This window comes from Sciurus vulgaris, assembly GCF_902686455.1.
Source record: "Sciurus vulgaris genome assembly, chromosome: 16".
Lineage (NCBI taxonomy): Eukaryota > Metazoa > Chordata > Mammalia > Rodentia > Sciuridae > Sciurus > Sciurus vulgaris.
In genome coordinates, this window is record NC_136477.1 from 12,355,431 (window position 1) to 12,372,829 (window position 17,399).

General features: G+C 61.5%; 2 long non-coding RNA genes across 2 annotated transcripts; both read right to left on the bottom strand.

Annotated features, from left to right (window-relative positions):
* Positions 1–926: 926 nt before the first annotated feature.
* Positions 927–7,126, bottom strand: LOC306646328. The gene is made up of 2 exons (XR_013759849.1): positions 6,994–7,126; positions 927–2,117 (listed from the first exon to the last, which is right to left on the bottom strand). It is a non-coding gene; the product is annotated as an uncharacterized lncRNA (long non-coding RNA).
* A 7,090-nt stretch (positions 7,127–14,216) lies between these two features.
* LOC306647351 lies at positions 14,217–15,605 on the bottom strand. The gene is made up of 2 exons (XR_013760084.1): positions 14,818–15,605; positions 14,217–14,724 (listed from the first exon to the last, which is right to left on the bottom strand). It is a non-coding gene; the product is annotated as an uncharacterized lncRNA (long non-coding RNA).
* Positions 15,606–17,399: the final 1,794 nt, after the last annotated feature.

Here is a 17,399-nt window from a genome sequence, read left to right on the forward strand (position 1 = left end):
CCTTGCCTGGCTTCCCGAGGAGCGGCTCCTTCAAGGCCTTCCTGTCTTCAGAAACTGGCAGCCGCGAATGGCCTGTCTGGGTCATTGTCAGGGCCAGGGCAGGCGAGGACACTTCCCAGAATGGAAAACCGGCCACGAGAGGGCGCTGCGGTCGCACACACAGACAAGGGCGTGGCTCTGGCGGGCCATTTGCTAGTGGCAGCGCCCTCCGCTCGAAGGAACCAATCAGAGGCGGCCCTGCCTCCTACCCCGCCTTGCGTGTTCCCGCAGGTATGTGCGAGTGGATCCAGGACCAGCCCGCAGGCTCCTCAGCGCCGCCTGGTGGCTTGGGATGGTGGAACCTGGAGTGCGCCTTCATGTACCTAACCCCTCACCAACAGATGTTCCCACGTTGTTCCCCTTGGGCCTGGAGTCATATCACACCCACCTCAAGTCAAAAGTCCCTCCCAGCATCTCTAGTACCAGCACCCCAGGTATCTTCTCCCAGGCCTCAGATCTCAGCTGCCCCCCAAATGTCACTAACTCAAGATTCACATCCCAGTTAGGGCCACATCACCCCTCTCACCCAGGGTTTCCATCAGGGCCCCTCGGCCACCACTGCCTCGGGTCGCGTTCTGTCCCCCTTGGCCCTGGATATCCTTCATTGTAACCTCAGCAACCTGCCCTCCAGATCAGCCTATCACCCCCTCATTCAAAGGCCTTTCTACCAGGGATTTCCCTCTGTCACCACAGGACACACCTCCAAGTCACCCTTTTCAAGCTCTGGGCACCCTCTCCATTCACATGAATAAATTCCAGCTTTCTCCCACCGTCCTCAGAGTAGGTGGGGCCAGGAGCCCAGGTGCCAGGACAAGTTCAAGTGGATCAAAACTGGACCCAAGGAGGGGAGGCAGGAGTGAGCGACAGCAGACCTTCAGGAACAGGAATGAAGCTACAGGCACTTTTATTTAATCATACAACACACAATACAAACTCTGGCCTCTCCCACCCTAGGCTTCTGCCTGCCACTCCCAGCTAGGGAAAGGGGACACTGGGCCAGCCCTGATGGCCTGGGACTGGGAACTCCACTCAGCCTGTTGGCTCCCACTCCCAAAGGGGCTCTCATCCCAACTGATTTCAGGACAGACTTTAACTTCCACCCTCCAGGGCCACCGAGGGGGGGATCAGCCTGCTTGTGTCCTTTCTGGGTCCATGTGGACCTCGTCCCCTGTCCCATGTTCTCTGTAGGCTTGGTGTCACTGCCCCTCCCCACGATTAGGCGTCTGTAGGGCCCAGGGAGAGGGGGCTCGGCTCGCTCAGATCAGGCCAGGCCAGCTTGGTTTCGGAAGCTGGGAGTTGGCGCTTAACGGTCAGGGGGCCAGGGTGGCTTCCTCTTGGGTAACTAGCTCGTTGATGGGACAGGTGCAGGCTCAGGAGAGGAGAGGCTGGGGTTCCAGACCAGAGGGGACACAGCTGGCTTCCCTTTTTATGGAAGGGCCATCCACAAGTCCACCCTGGGACCACAGCCCAACCCATAGTGTAGCTAGCTGTGGGGGAGACCCCAAAAAGCAGACGAGGGAGAAGGGACCTGCGGCAGACAGGACAGCCAGGCTCAGCCCTCCCCTCCTTTCCACATCCTCCTCCAAATGCCTGGATCTGGTCCTCGCCTCGGCTTTGGACACAGCTACCCAGCGACAGCAGAGCTGCAGGCTCCAAGGGGGCTTGACTCCTGTTCCTGCTGAACTGAGCCAGTGTACACAAACCAACTGTGTTTCAGCTCAGTAGGCACGGGAGGCACAGCCCAGGGACCCGGGGCGCGGCGGCCGGGGCAGCGGGCCCCGAGGAGGTGGGAGCCCGGGGGGCGGAACTTAGCCACTGTGAACACGACTTGGTGTGGACCCTGCTCACAAGCGGCTAAGCCCTGCTCCTCAGGCCAGCATAGGTGGTGGCAGGGCGTCGCCGATACCCTGTCCCCGGGTGACATCCTCAGCAGCAACGGTGGCCCCGGAGGCAGAGCTCAGGGTCAGTTGGAAATCCCTGGCAATGTGATTTGTGACTGGCAGCAAATCCCATCCCCAGGAACCCCAGCCGGCCGTGGCACAGGGGCAGGGGCACTGGGTGGGCCCAGAGGCTGGCACCTGGAGGTGAGAAAGAGCAAAGGAGGTGATGAGATCCGGGGACCTCCCCTCCAGGCCCTCACCGGCCCCCTTCGGAGGTCCTGCAGGACGCCTCTCCCCACAGGCAGCAACAGGAGGCAGCACCCTTGGTCCCAGCACAAGAGGCCTAGATGCCCAGAGAGCCGCTTTGGGCCAAGGAGGCTGCAGGAACTCCCAGAGCCAGTTCCCGGCCTTCTCCCCACTCCTCCCCGCACCCCCACCCCAGCCCTGGGCAGGCCAAATGGGGCCATGGAGAGGAAGCCGAGGGGGGCGGGCAGGCGGAGAGGAAGTGATCTCACCCCAGCTGGCGCCACTTCCTAGAAGCCTGAAGGGCAGGAGGAAACCACCAGGCCTCCCCCCAGTGGCCCTGTCTCCTCTGTGGCTGGGCCTCAACCCGAATCCCATCAGGGCGGATATGGACACAGGGGGCCCAACTCCCCCCAGCACACATAGCCCCCCAGGACACAGGACCCAGGCTGATGACGCTGGTCTCGCCACCCAGAACACCGGGTGAGGTTCATGTCCCCCCCATTCTGCAGCTTCCCAAACGTCCCCAAGCCTCAGTTCCCCATCTGCAAAGTGGAGCCAATTGCTTCTAGCATGTGACCCAGCGAGATTCCACCAAGTGATACGTCACTTGGCAAGCGCCCCACACCCCGCTACTGAATTTGTGGGGACCAGTGCAGAATGAAAACCCCAGTTTCTTGTTTGCTAATAAAGAATCTCGTGGGGTCTGGGGGAGCAGCTGAACAGTAAAGCCGGTGCTTAGACTGCGCAAAGTCCTGGGGTCCATCCCCAGCCCCGGGAAAAGTTTTCATGACATCTGCAACAGATGAAATCAAGTACAGGTCCTTCAGTTAGGGGCCTGGAGACTACACCAGACACACACCTGTGACAGAGCCTCTTATGATAAGAGCTCAGGGGCTAGAAGACCCCAATTCTAGAGTCTGCCTACCACCCTGAACCCCACCCTGAGCCCAGCTCTGCAGGTTCCCAGCTGGGTGACTCTGGGCCAATCACTCAACCTCTCTGGGCCTCAGTTTCCCCATATACAAAACAGCAATGAATATCCACTTCGCAAATGGTATACACCAGGAGTGATACACAAAATCAGGACAGGGAGATGCCGGCGTCATCATCAGGCAAGACAATGGAAACAGGGAAGCCCTGCACCACAAAGACCCTAATGTTCAGATCTGGTGTCACCTACCACCAGGAAACAGGCAGTGAGAGTTTGTCTTACTTTGCCCACACTGGCCATGCTTCCTCCCAGGGCCCTGGCCCAGCCCTGTACCCTTAGGGTCTGGGGGCGCCAACTGGGAGCAGACTCAGTCCACCACAGCGGCCAGCCTCCCAGGGCCGCCTCCGGAAGTGAGACAGCATATTCGTGTCCCAGGGACGAGAACGGGAAGGGCGGCCATTTGGCCAGGCTCGTTTCCTGTGGGGTTTCCCCTGCACAGAGCCCCGGGCTGGGGCCAAAGCCACTCCCATCCACAGGCACAAAAAGTATGGGTCTTGCATGGAGGGGGCACTGCCACGCAGGTGCCCAGCAGCCGGGGCTCCTTTACCAATTACCATGCGCCCTCAGGCTCATGGGCGCTGGTGCCCAGAGCGCCCTGCCCCTGGCTGCGGCGGGAGGCGTGGGGAAGAGGGTGGACCCCTGGGCTGGGCGGCACAACGGTCCCCAGGACACCCTCCAGCCGCCAATGTGAGTGAAGGCAGGCTGGACGCAGCGGGGCGCTGTGCGCAGCGCCAGACGCACTGGGGCGCCCCCTGCCCCCAGTCCCGCGCTCCAGGAGTGAATCGGGGCGGCTTCTGCCGGGGCGCCGCCGCCGCCACCGCCCCCGAGCCTGATCCCCAAATACTTTCCACCCTCCCAGAGCAGCTGGGATCGGAAAATACCAAGGACTCCAGGCCCCGCCCTGCCCGCCGCCGCCGCCCTCCCAGCTTGTCACTAGCGCTTTGCCTAATGGGCCAGACTCTGAACAGAAGCTCCGGGCGCTGGCCCCCCGCCAGCCGCCAACCTGGGCCGCCCCGCCAAGCGTGCCTGACCACCGCCCCCCACTCTCCCCCAGGCCCTGGGCAGAGACAATAACAACCACCCCGACTGACGCGGGGAAGCCCTCAGGGGCTGGCACCCCAGGCGGGGAGCCAGGGTGCGCGCCCGTGGGTGGGCCCCTGTGCCCACCCAGGCCCGGAGTGGGGGAGGCTCAGGAAAGGGTGAGTAAGTGAGGACTGAATCACTTGTTATAAATAGGGGAACGTGAAAGCGGCAGCCCAGCCCCCACCGCCCTGCACTGCCCACCCATCCCTCCCTGGACTGCAGTCCCTCCCCCCCAGGCCGACCCTGGGAGCCCTTCCCCGGGTGCCCCCATCATCAGGTCCACTTCCAAGCCCTGGCCTGGATTCCCGGGACCCCTGGCCTCAAAGGTGGTCAAGGCAGCTGCTGGTGTCTTTTTTTTTTTTTTTTTTTTTTTTTTTTTGGTGCTGGAGATGGAGCCCAGGGCCTCGCGCATACTAGCCAAGGACTCTTCCAGGAAGCCACATCCTCAGCCCAGGTTGCTGGCTGCTGACAGGCTCGGTCCTCCTCCCTTGACAACCCCAAGGCTCCCCAAGGCATTCCCAGGGTGTGGGTGACCACAGACCTGGACCCTAACAGTTAGCCCACACTAGGGGAGGCTGAGGCATCTCAGAAGGCACTTCCTGGCTCCTCACCACCGAGGCCCCAAATCCCAGACCACCCAGCCCTGCTCTGCTCTGCCCAGGGCCACAGCTCAGTGACCACACCCAGGGTGGCGCCAGCTCCAGCACCCGGGGGCAAGGCGCCGCTAAAGTGTGACTCAGTCATGCCCAGCATGGCGGTGTCCTCTGCCCAAGGATTCTCACACACCCACGCCCGCCACCCTGCACTTCCATCCCTCCCAGGTGACCAGCCCTGAAGGCAGCGCTATCCCAAGACACACCTCTGTGTCCATGTAGGACACGTGCAAGTGGGAGAGAAAGTGGCTAGAGTACCCCAAAAGCGATCTGAAGTCAAGGGCCTGGGACAGAGACAAGAGGTGCGAAGTTCTTTCCACTCCATTTCTGAAGATTCCCTCTTTACAGATGCAAAAACTGAGGCCAGAGAGATGCAGAGCTGGCTCTGGGGTCGCACAGTAAGCCTAAAGAAAATCCAGTCCGATCCTGGCGTAATGTACGTCCAGAGCACCAAAGAGATGGCAGGACGTTTTCTTAAGACCACCCAGGGTTCCTGGCAGCATTATTCACTGGGGACAGACCCCGCTCACCCTCCTGGCCCAGCTTCCCAAAGTGAAGGGCAAACTCCGGAAAAACGCCCTGATGGATCAGGGCGCCACCTGGCCCACGGGGATCAGGGTGCCCCTGTGCCCGCAGGGCCTATTGCCCAGGGGATGCAGATGGTGGGGGCCTGCCCTGCCCTGCGCCTGCGCAGCACATCTGGCATCCACTTGCATCAGGCAAGGGGTGGGCGTGGTATGGGGTCCCTGGGAGGACCCCTGGCGCATCCGCCCCCCCTGTCTTTCTTCAACAAGCCAGGCTGTGGAGACGGAGCAGCCGGGCCAGCACAGACAGGCCCGACCCGGACACGCCCTGTCACGCATGTGCGCCGCGTGCCAGTCCCAGGCCGGGCGGACGGCTATTTTAGGGCCCCTTCTAGGCCCACAGACGAGGCCTGCTGGTTGGGGTCTTGATGGAGCTCCCAGAGGACATCACACAAGGACACAGGGCAGTGGCTGGCCCCGAGCCCCAGGCCCCAGGGCCCAGGCCTTCGCCTGAAGGCAGCCCAGAACACATGTGCCCAGGCTGGCCCAGGCGGGTGCGTGGGCGAGTGGACAGGGTGTGTCTCACATCACCTCGCCCGAAGCCCGGGCACCTGTTGGTACTGCCTTCCAGCTTGGGCCAGCACAAACAGGGATTCCCGAAGACACCCCTCCCCAGGAGCCCTCAGCCCCACCTCCCCTTCGGAGACCACCCTGTCCCGGCCGACAGCGGCTTGAGCTGGGGAGGGGGCAGGTGGCATGGAACAAGGGCACCTCCAGGCATTCAGGAGGTCTCTGGATCTGGAGCCTGGCTGGGCAGGAAGGTCAGTTAGGGTCGGGGGCTTTGGTGGCAGTCAGTCCGGTGCTGGAATCGGAGGCCGGTCTTAGGCGAGAGGGAGGTCAGGATTCAGCGGCCCGTTCACCCTCCTGCAGCCCAAGGGCACGCGACCCCCAGCTGCGGGAATCGCCTCACCTGCCCCTGCCCAGGCACCCTTGAGCCACGCTTCCCTCCAGGGCCAAAGGGGACGTGAGGCAGGAGCCATCCCCCAGGCGAGCCCCGCGGCCGTCCCCAGCGGTAGGCCTTCCTGCACTCGCCAGGGCGACATGTCAAAAACTTGAGCTACTGTCCCCAGAGAACTCTGGGAGCCCCCTGCCCAAGCTTCCCCCGCCTGCAGCCACCGGCACCCCCGTGGGGGCGGGCACTGCACAGCCACCTCCCCAGCCCGAGCCCAAGTTCAAGGCGGGCACACACCCTCCCACCTTGCCCAGCCCGGTGGCCCGGGGCCGCCCTCCCCGCCACGTTCTCCCGGGTCTTCGGGGGCCTGAGCGAGGGGCGCCGCGGGCCCGGGAGGCGGGGGGAGGCCGGCCGCCCCTCCCCCAATCCGCAGGGGGCGCCCCGGGGCTCGGCCGCCGCCAGATGCACCGTCCCCGCTGCGCCCAACTCCGGCGGCCGGGCGCCTCCCTCGCGCGCCGGGGACCCGCGGCGCTCCCCTCTCCGCCCACGAGCCGGCGCCGAAAAGTTGCCGCCGCCGCGGCGCCGCGCCCGCCCTCCGGTCCCCGCGGGTCCGTCCCCCACTTACCCGCGGGGGAGGGGACCGGGCACTCCAGGCTCCGGCCGCCGCCCCGGGCCGGCTGGCCGAGACGCAGGCGGGCGGCGCGCCCGAGACCGGCCGGGGGTGGCCGCCGGCCGCGCTCCACCCCACTCACTGGCCGGCCAGCCGCGGGCCGGATCGCTTTTAAAACCTCCCCGGTCTCCTCCCCCCACGGGCCGGGCAGGGGGCGGGCGCGGGGCGGGGCGGGCGCCGCCGTCATGTGCCCCCGGAGGCGGCCCGCCCCCACTTTCTCTCTCCTGTCCCCCAACTCGGTCCGGTCCCCAACTCAGGCACAACTTTCTCCCTCCTTGTCCCGAATCCGCAGGGGCCTGGGTATTGTGGGATCCTACCAAACAGGAATCCCCACTTCCACAGCACCTCCTCCAGTCTTAGGAAGTCCCTTCTTTTATCCCACCCAACCCTCTCCTGCTGCCCTGCAAAAGACTGACTCCAGGCCAGGTGGTCCCTGGGTCTGGGTCCCCTCCCTCCTCCCAGGCTTCCCGGCACCCTCCCCCACCCACGAGGAGCCTCTGGGCAACTCTCCGGAGTATCCCAGGGAGAGAGGCCCTGGATTCCTCCCTCTTTCCCCGCCTGCGTCCCTCCTCATCCTCTTGCCTACCCCCCACCCGGAGGAACACGGCGGCATTGTTCCCCAGGACGGGGCCCTGCCTCAGGGCCTGGCCCGGTGCCCAGGTGGGGGGCCGGGAACAACGCAGCAAAGGAGGGGCAGGCAGGGTGCCCTCTGCAGCCAAGCCAGCCTCCTTGGGCACCCTCCACAGCACAGACAAAGGCTGAGGGACCCCCGCCATCCCCAGAAGCATCACCAAGCCACAGAGGGGGTGCCGAGCCGGCAGAGCCCTGTCCAGGAGGGGGTGGGCGATGCTTGGGGGCAATTTTCCCAGCCACCTCCACGTTTCCCAAGAGGGATCCTGGGTTCCCACCTCCTGGGCAGGGAGAGGGCCAGGCAGGGTTGGGGGACGGCTGGAGGCCTCTGTGACCTCACTCCCAGACTTCTCAAGGGCCCCCCATTTTGTCCACTCAGCTCAGCCTTCTCCCACTTCGGGTCTTGGTGGATGGGGAAAGAGGGGTGGAAGCCACACCTAGCTGCCACCCGTGGGGCCCAGCCCCAGGGGCTCCCAGGGCTTTCTTCCCTGTGGGCCCCAAAGGCTGGCCCAGGCTGCAGGATCTGGCAGGTTGGGGCAGGAGGGTGCAGAGCCATCCCGCGGGGCCCCAGGGGAGCATTTGGGGTGGCACAGAATTCCCCAACTCAGGGCGGGGCCGGAAGGTGGGTGCTGCCGCCGCATGGCTTCCTGAGCAGTTCCAGGAGAGAATGGCGTTCCCGGGTGGGCCTGGGGTGAGCCTGGGGTCTCCCGGGGACCGACGCACACGCTCGAGCACCCAGGTGACATTCGGGGTTCCAGAAGTAGAAAGTGGCCAGATTATGACAAATGCAATCTGAGTCTCTAAAGTACCCCAACCACACTGTTCCGGACTGTTCCACTCGCCCCCCAACACCAGCTTTCCTGTCAGTCACAAGCACACAATCAGGGAAATGCCTCCTCCATGCTGGCCTCTGGGGACACCTTTTCACCTGCCTGTGGCACATGGTGCTCTGAGCACCCCAGCCACTGAGGAGCGTCCCTCAGCCGGAGCTTCGAGGGGCCTGCCCAGGCTGCTAGCCCTCCTCTGGGTCTGACATTTGCCCCCACATGCCAGGCCCTGAGCTGGCTGACTAACCCAGGGACAGCAGCCAAGGGGCCGGGGCTCACCAGACGGGCCCACTGATTTTTTTTGTCATGACAGGTAGGGAGGAGGGACAGGGTGAGGTCAGGTCAAGTGGTCAGGTGGCCCATTTGTTCCTTCTATAAACATTCATTGGGTCCCTGCTGTGTGCCAGGCACTATTCTGGGCACCGAGGACACAGGAGACAGAAAAAGAAAAAAACAAAAATAAAAACCCCTGCCCTGGTGGAGGGACATCCGTGGGGAGAACTGTACAGCTGATAGACGGGCATAAAGTATGGTGCGTTGAGTGGTATATGCTAGAAGCCGGGCAGGGGAGTGAAGTGGATTAGGGACTAGGGCCCGAAGGGCCTCCCTGAAGAGGTGATATTTGTACAAGGACTTAAGGATTCAAAGGAGGAGCCTTACAGATAACTGGGAGAAGAGAGTTCCAGGCAAAGGGAACAGCCAGTGCAAAGGCCCTGAGGTACACGCATGTCAGCATATTCGAGAAACAGCAAGGAACTCAGTCTGATGGAGTGGAAAAATAACACTTCAAATCCTTGCTCCTCAACTTTGTAGCTGCATATCTTCTGCCAAGTTATCTGAGCCTCAGTCTCTTAATCTGTAAAATGGAACTGAAAATGTATCGTTGGTGGTTGTCCCCGGACTCTGAGACGGAATGTGTAACTTCACCACAAGGGTAGAAGTCGGACAAGCATGTACACTTAGGTACACCAGGTACCCACAGGCCCAGGGTGGGGGCCGTGTCAGGGACCCTGACAAGCCCAGCCGCCCCACAGGTCACCCTGGCTCACACGCAGGGTGCCTGCGGGCCCCATGGCAACGCTGCATACAGAGACATCAAACAGGCCCTGCCGAGGAAGTCCGACGTCACTGTGGTTAAGGGTGGCTCCGCCCAGCCCAGCCCCTGGCTGGCGACTGAACTTCTCCATGTCAGTCAGGGCCCCTGCCTCAGGTCGCCCAGGCGACTGGCTGTGTTATGGACCGTACAAGTATCCCACCATATTCTTCCCAGCTCCCTAGGGCGCCGGCCACTCCCCACATCCGGGGAAGGACATTATGTGGTGGCCCCAGCTCATGGCCTCTAACCTTTCCATTCAATAACTCCAAACCCTGTCTGGAGCACCGAGACAGACGGTGCCCACCAACCCATGGTTCAGAGGGGCAGAGAGGACCCAGGGGTCTGTGGGGACCCCAGTCGGGTGCGGAATCCCTTTCGCAGGGAAGAGTTCCACAGTGGCTCAGGGCACAGTGGGATGGGTCATCCTCAGGACTAGCCCCTAGGCCTGGCCCAGCCCCTGACCTGGGGCTGACTCACGACCCTCCCAGCCCCAGATGACATCAAGGCCTGGCCTGCCACCCTGACCTGGCGCCTGGCCAGAGCTGGGGGGCTGCCCAAGAGGCGTCACTGTTGTGGCTGCCCTCTGGCGAGGCCCGGCACGTGCAGGGTTAAGGAGGAGCCCTTCTGGGGGTCTCCCCTCCTAATCCCATCCCCCTTTCCCGGGGATTTCGGGCCCCAGCCCCTCTGACGTCACTGGGGGTTGCTATGGTAACTGGCCGAAGTTCCCAAATAAAATTACCGCGGGCGGGTTAAGTTTCCTAGGAGGCAGCCGAGGGGTAAACAATGGCGGTGGCGGGCGGGGCGACCAGGCCGTCTCCCCCTTTGGCCCCCAACTCTGCTGGGACCCGGGAGTCCCCAGAGCGCAGAGCGGGCTCTCCATCCCCGCCCGGGGCCGAGAGCCCTAGAGCTCCAAGGAGACTGGGCACGCTCCTGTGGGGACCGCAAGGCCACGACGAGTGGGGGGTGGGGACAAGGGGGACTTGGAGGGGTGGCTGGGGCGGCAGGGAACAAAGCGGGGACCGAGGCCCGGGGACCCACCCGCGGCACGCCCCGCCTCCCGCGCCCTGTCGGCCGCCAGTCCAGCTGTGGCTGCTCCCAGCTGCCTGGCTCCCCACATCTGGCGGGCCGCGCGCTCACTTCCTGTCGCCCCGGCTGCCTGGAGGGAGGTAAAAATAACCGGCCCCCTCCCCCTGCCGGCGGGCGCAGACGGATCCTCCCGGCCTGGAAGAGGGCGAGGCCGAGCCTCAGCCGGGAGAGGAGGCCCCCCGAGGCGCCTCCCACTGCCTCGGTGTCCCGGGAGGACGGAGCACGGGCGGCGCAGCACCCAGACTGCGCCAGGGGGCCCGGCGTCTGGCGCCTTAGGAAAGCGCTTACCTGGACCACCTGGACCCGGGGGCAACCACGGTGTCGCAGCCCCACCCCGTGGAAGAGGGGCCGCAGCTCCCGTTGCTGAAGGGCTCTGGGCTCCCTCCAGGGTCGATCGCCTGCCAACCATGTAGGCAACTTAGGCAAACCTGCCCAGGCCCCAGTTTACCTGTCAGTACAATGGGAATGATGGGCATACCCACCTCAGAGCGCCTTTGCCCAGTCAGCCATGCCTTGCCCATCCCAGGATGCTGGGTCGCTCCCCCAGGTGGGGTTACCAGATAAAAACCAGGACACCAGTTCAGTTTGATTTCCATTTACACAATGAATCGATGGATTTTTTTTTAAAGTGACTTCTGACTTGAGATTCTTCAGGAATCATTTGCGCTCATCTATTTCAGTGACTGAGTATTTATTCAATCACTTGAATCATTTGCGCTCATCTATTTCAGTGACTGAGTATTTATTCAATCACTTGAATAAACTTTTTCCCCTCCTCCTGCTACTGGGGATTGAACCCAGGGTGCTTTACCACTAAGCTACATCCCCAGGTCCTCCAGCACCCTGCTTTTCTCTGAGACAGGGTCTGGCCAAGTTGTCCAGGCTGATCTTAAACTTGCAATCCTCCTGCCTCGGCCTCCTGAGTCGCTAGGATTACAGGGTGGACCTGGCTGTAGTCAGCTGACTGATTTTGGAGCGGGTGGGGGAATGGAACCCAGGGTCACCGGCATGCTAAGCAAGCAGTCTACACTGAGCTACACCCCCGGGCTCTGAGTATTTCTCAAATGGTTAAAGGCAGAGACTTCTCAGGTGGCTCTCCTTCCAGAGGCCAGGTGAGTATGAGGTGCAGGGGAGCCCAGAGTGAGGCGATCAGATGCTGGCTCCCAGATGCCCTCTCCCTGCCCTAAGACAGTGTGGCTGTCTGGAAGGGGCTGGCCCAGCCTCTGGAAGGCATAGCCTCACCTGCCTGGGTCCAGAGTCCCAAGGAAGCCACCAGCACCCACCCGCCACACACGCCCCTTCGCAGATCCCACCCAAGCTCCAACGTGGAGTTGGCTCCCATAACCATACCTGGAAGGAGAACTCCCCACTGCCACCACGAGTGACATGCCCTCTGCTGAGAGGGGGTCAGGAGCCCACATCACCCTGCCTGGGGCTCAGTGTCCTCTGGTAAGGGACAGTGACACTGTTTTCCCAACTGTGAACTGGTGCGCTTTCCTTTTTCTCTTTTCCACGGTGCTGGCACGGGGACCAGGCCTGGTGCGTGTGCTAGGACCGCTAAGATGGCCATGAGTTAACGACTTAGATACACACGTGTGCGTCTCGGAGCGTGGAACTCAGAACGCTCATTAAATGCTAGTTCCTTTTTTTTTAGGGGTTGGGTAGGATAATAAGATGTCAAAAGCCCCCGTCCCAACCCTCTGGACCGCATTTCCACCCAGACAGGCTTCCCAGATCCCTCTAGGAGACACGGCGAGTCCTCTCCCACCCTCCGACCTCTACCCGGTGCGGTCCCGACCACCACCCAGCTCCGCGGAGCCACCTCTGCGCCCCGCCCCGCGGGACCACAGCCGTCTCCCCGGCCCCGTCTCCTTGCCCACCGGACTTCAGGCCTGATCCGAAGCCCTCATCTGAGGAAGGCCTCCCGGCCCCGGAGCCCCTGGCAGCTCCCACCCCGGCCGGAGGCTCGAACCCCGGTCCGCACCGGCTGGCGGCGGCCGTTGCCGGGCAACGCGCTGTTTGTTGGCGCGGGGGGCGGGGCCGGCGCGCGCGGTGACTCACCGCGGCGTGATGCGGGCGGGCGCGGCGCCCGGCAGGCTGGCGGGTGGCCCGGCCCGGGCCGGCCTCGGCGGCGGCGGCGGCGGCAGGAGGGGCCCGGCGGCGGGGGCGCCCAGCCCCGGAGTGGGAGCCGAGGCCGGTGGGGGCGCGGTGGAATAGGCCCGGGCTCTGGGTTCGAAACACAGCGCGGCCTCTTAGGTCTGCGGCTCACGGCTCGCGCCTCAGTTTGCCCGTCAGCACAATGGGGGCATTTTCGCAGGACGCGGTGCACACACGGGCGGCTGGGAGCATTCCCCAGTGCCGCTCGGAATCTCCGCTCTGCGCGCACCCCAGTCGCACACGCCTGATTCCCCACCGGCCAGAGGGACGTACTTAGAGCACCCTGCGCCTCGGGTGGTTCCAGGATTTCACGAATCGAGGGTGCCAGTGGCTGTCACGTCTCAGTACCACGTCTGCCGCCCCAAGAAGGGGCGGAGTGGAAAAGGTTTTCTCTGCTCCACGCCCAAGGGGACAAGAGGGTCAGGGTGCGGTGGGACCCCTGGAAGTGGGTGCGGGTCACCACCCTGGGTAGGGTGGCATGAGAGTGGCCGCGGAGATCCCATCCCCAAGCTGGAGCTGGCAGCACCTGCTGCTGGGCGGGCGGGAGGGGGCCTGGGCGTGAGTCACCGCCCAGCAATGAGGCGTGAGTCACTCAGGGCGGGGTCCCCCCGCAGCCCCCCCAGCCGCTCCCACAAAGGCTCTTTGAGAACAGCTCCCCACCCCCAGTCCCAGCCCCCAGGCCCTCTCTGGGGTGGGCTGTGGGACCAAGGCCTGCTGGGCTGCCCCTAGGAGCCTGGCCTGGGCCTAGGAGGCGCCAGCTTGTTTCCGCCAAGTCTATGCAAAGTCACTCTCCACGGTCAGCCGGGCGTCCCCAGGGAGGGGGCTTCCAGGCTGCCTGAGTCACTCGGGGGATAGTGGAGGGTCACGCGCACAGGGCCCACGCACACGGTGGGCAAACTGAATCAGGGCGTCCGAAAGGGCGGCCCCGGCGCGGCATCCGGCGGTGCAGGAGCCGTGGCAGAGGCGGCCGCTCTCAAGCCCCGGGCATCCCGCAGGAAAAGAGGGCGCTGGGGCATCTCCTGGACTCCTCAACCCCTCCTGCCCAGGCTCCCCTCCTCATCTACCCTGGGACAGTCCCGTCTCAGGTGTGGGAGGGACAGCGGTGCCAGGGCTGGGGAGGCTGCAAAATTTATCAGGGCCGCAAAAGAGAATGAAACAAAGAACCCACAAGGGCAATCAGGATTGAGTATTTTTAAATAAAAGGTTTATTGAGATACAAGCCCCATATCATGCAACTGACTTATTAAATACAATTGAATATTTTAAAACCATAGCTTTGAGCAGCCAGCAGAACTATTAATTTTATTTTTGGTACCAGGGATTGAACCCTGGGGTACTCGACCACTGAGCCACATCCCAGCCCTATTTTGTGTTTTATTTAGAGACAGGGTCTCACTGAGTTGCTTAGGGCCTCCTGTTGCTGAGGCTGGCTTTGAACCTGAGATCCTCCTGCCTCAGCCTCCTGAGCCCCTGGGATTACAGGCTGCACCACTGAGCCCCGCCTCACTGATTTCTTGAGACAGGGATTTCTTGCCAGGTTGGTGTCCAATTCCTGGGCTCTGGAGTAGCTGGGATCACAGGGGCCATGCACCACACCTGGCCCACGATCCATCTGCGAATGTGACATCTCCCCACACCTTTCAGCAGCCACAGCCTATTTCTCTCTCAGTGTGGGGCAGTCATCTCTGTATAAATGGTGTCATCCGACGTGGCTTGTGACCGTCTTCTTTCCCTTTTCAAGGCTCATTCATGGTGCAGCATCTATGGGAATGTCGGTCCTTTAACTGTGGACTAACACCGGACAGGACATGCCACGTCTTTCAATCAGGCCCTCCACAGATGGACCTTTGGTGGTGTTGCCAACTGGAGGCTCAGGTGCAGAGTACTGTACTGAAGAAGATGGAATAACATCTTAGTGCATTATTTTTGAAAACTGAAATGAATGCAATAAATTCACCATGAGCCGGGAACGGTGATGTTCACCTGTCATGCCAGCAGCTTGGGAGGCTGAGGCAGGAGAATCACAAGTTCAAGGCCGGCCTCAGCAACTTTAGCAAGGCCTTGAGCAACTTCATGAGACTCTTGTCTCAAAATAAAAAAATAAATAAAATAATAAAAAAGGACCGGGGTTATGGCTCAGTCATTAAGTGGCCCCCTGGTACAAACAAAACAAAACAAAACAAAAAAACCCACAACGAGCCAGATATCAAAACTTTCAATAATGACAGTCCCCGGCAGGGCTGGGATTGGGAAGAAGAGGGGTGCTTCATGCAAGGACAGGATGTGATCACGTTGAAGATCGGTGCTTTCCAGTGAGGCTGCCCTGGTCCCATGTGGTGACCAAGCAGTTGGAACACAGCAAATCTAAACTGAGATGTGTTCTGAGTGTAAAATCACACCTGACTTCAAAGATAGCACCAAAAAAAACGGGCCGTGAAATACCCCATTAATAATTTTTATCTTGATTACATGTCGAAACCATGATGTTTTGGATATATTGGGCTAAATCAATTAAATCACTAAGATTTTCAGCTGGGTGCAATGGTGCATGCCTGTAATCTCAGTAGCTCGGGAGCCTGAGGCAGGAGAAGGGCAAGTTCAAGGCCAGCCTCACAACTTAGGGAGGCCCTAAGCAACTCAGTGAGACCCTGTCTCTAAACAAAATAGAAAATAGGGCTGGGGACGTGGCTCAGTGGTTAAACACCACTGGGTTCAATCCCTGGTACCAAAAAAAAGTTCTTAAAAATGTTTACTTGCTTCTTTTTTTTTTTTTTTTTAATGTGTCTGCTAAAAATTCTGTGAATTAAGTGAACACTAGCACACACCTGTCATTTTAGCGACATGGGAGGCTGAGGCAGGTGATGGGAAGCCCGAGGTCAGCCTTGGCAACTAAATGAGACCCTGTCTCAAAAACAACACAGAAAGGGCTGGGCGAGGCTCGCTGGCCGCCCGGCCCCATCCACCCGGCCCTGCTCGCGGCTCCGTGGCGCCCAGAGCCGCGCTGCGTTTGCAGCTTCCCTCCTGCTCCTCAGGTGGCTTCATGATCACACCACCAACACCAGCTGCTGAGTCCAGTCACATATTGGGATGTCACTGTCCTACAACAGCGGTCACCTTTGCGCACTTCCTCCTTGGCCCAGGGACAGGACATTCCCCGACTCCTCTCCTTCTCAGTCCTGTTTGCGAGGCACTTCCTCCCGGGCCTGGCCTTGGTCCTTGGGAGCTGGCGACTCCCTCCTGGGACATCTCCAAGGTATCCCACAGGTGGTTCTGTGCGCCAGGGCCCAACTTTCCTCCTGGCTTCCTCCCTCCTGTCCAGTCCACCTCTCAGACGGACAAGTCAGCTCTGCCTCCTGGAGTCGTCCACTCCCGCCTGTCCCCAAGCCCTGGCTCCAGGCCAACGTCCTCTCACCTGGACAGCACGCTCGACTCTCCGCGGTCCCTCTGCCTCCACTCATCCCTCCTGCTGCAGGTGACCCCTGGTGCACGTGCCTAGAACCTTCCCAGGACTCTGCAATGCCTGGAGTCATGAGTGGTCACACTGCTGTGATTTTTCAAGACCTCTAGGTTCGAGAAGGTTGCCTTGGCGGGACCCCCTCTCTCCAGACCCAGCCCTGCGCCTTTCTGGCTGTTCGCTCGCTTGCTTGCAGAGACTGGGTCTCCTAGGACTCCTGGGCAAGCTCCTCCGGCCTCGGCCTCCTGCTCCGACCCACGCCGCCACGGCCGGCCTCTTAGGCTGTGTGCTTCTTCCCAGCCCTGGAAACTCTACAGGGGAATGTTCTGGCTACGTGGCAGGCAGGTCTTGTGTCTGTTCTGCTCCTTGACATGCTGGGAATGTGGCGATTATCAACACATAGATTCAACAGATACCCCCAAGGTCCTGCTTTAGGCACCTATTCCTGCCCTGGAAGAGTGGACATGTGAGTACCGGAGACAGACAAGAAATAAGACCGGCAGTGAAACAGTGCATTCAGAGGTGACAGGGCTATGGGGAGGAGAGAGCAGGACAGAGCAAGGAGGAGCAATTTGAAAGAGGCAAGTCAGGGACGCTGTCACTGAGAAGGTGATCTTGGAGTGGAGACTTGGAGGAAGTGAAGACGGAGTGGCGGGAACAGCTCATGCAAAGGTCCTGAGGCTGGCCTGCCTGGTGGATCTGAGGCTAGCACAAGGAGACAGGGAGGGAAGAGGGGAATGGAAGACACGAGGGCCAGGAGTGGACAGGGCAGACACTGCAGGGCCTTGTCACCCTGGGGAGGACTCTGGCTTTTGCTCTGAGCAAGGTGGGAGCCACGGACAGCTCCGAGCAGAGGCCGATGGGACCTCACTGGGACGTCCACAGGTTCTCTCTGGTGGCGGTGAGGGACAGACTGCTGGGGGTGAGAAGAGGTAGGTCAAGGCTGGACTTGTCCAGGGAAGAGATGATGGGGCCTGGACCAGATGGGGCCCTGGTGGGGACAGGATTCTAGATGCATTTAGAAGGGACGGGAAGCAGACTTGTCAATGGATTGCATCTGGGAGTAAAAGTTTTGGCCTGAAGCTGGAGGGACAGAGCTGCTGGTTCTGGA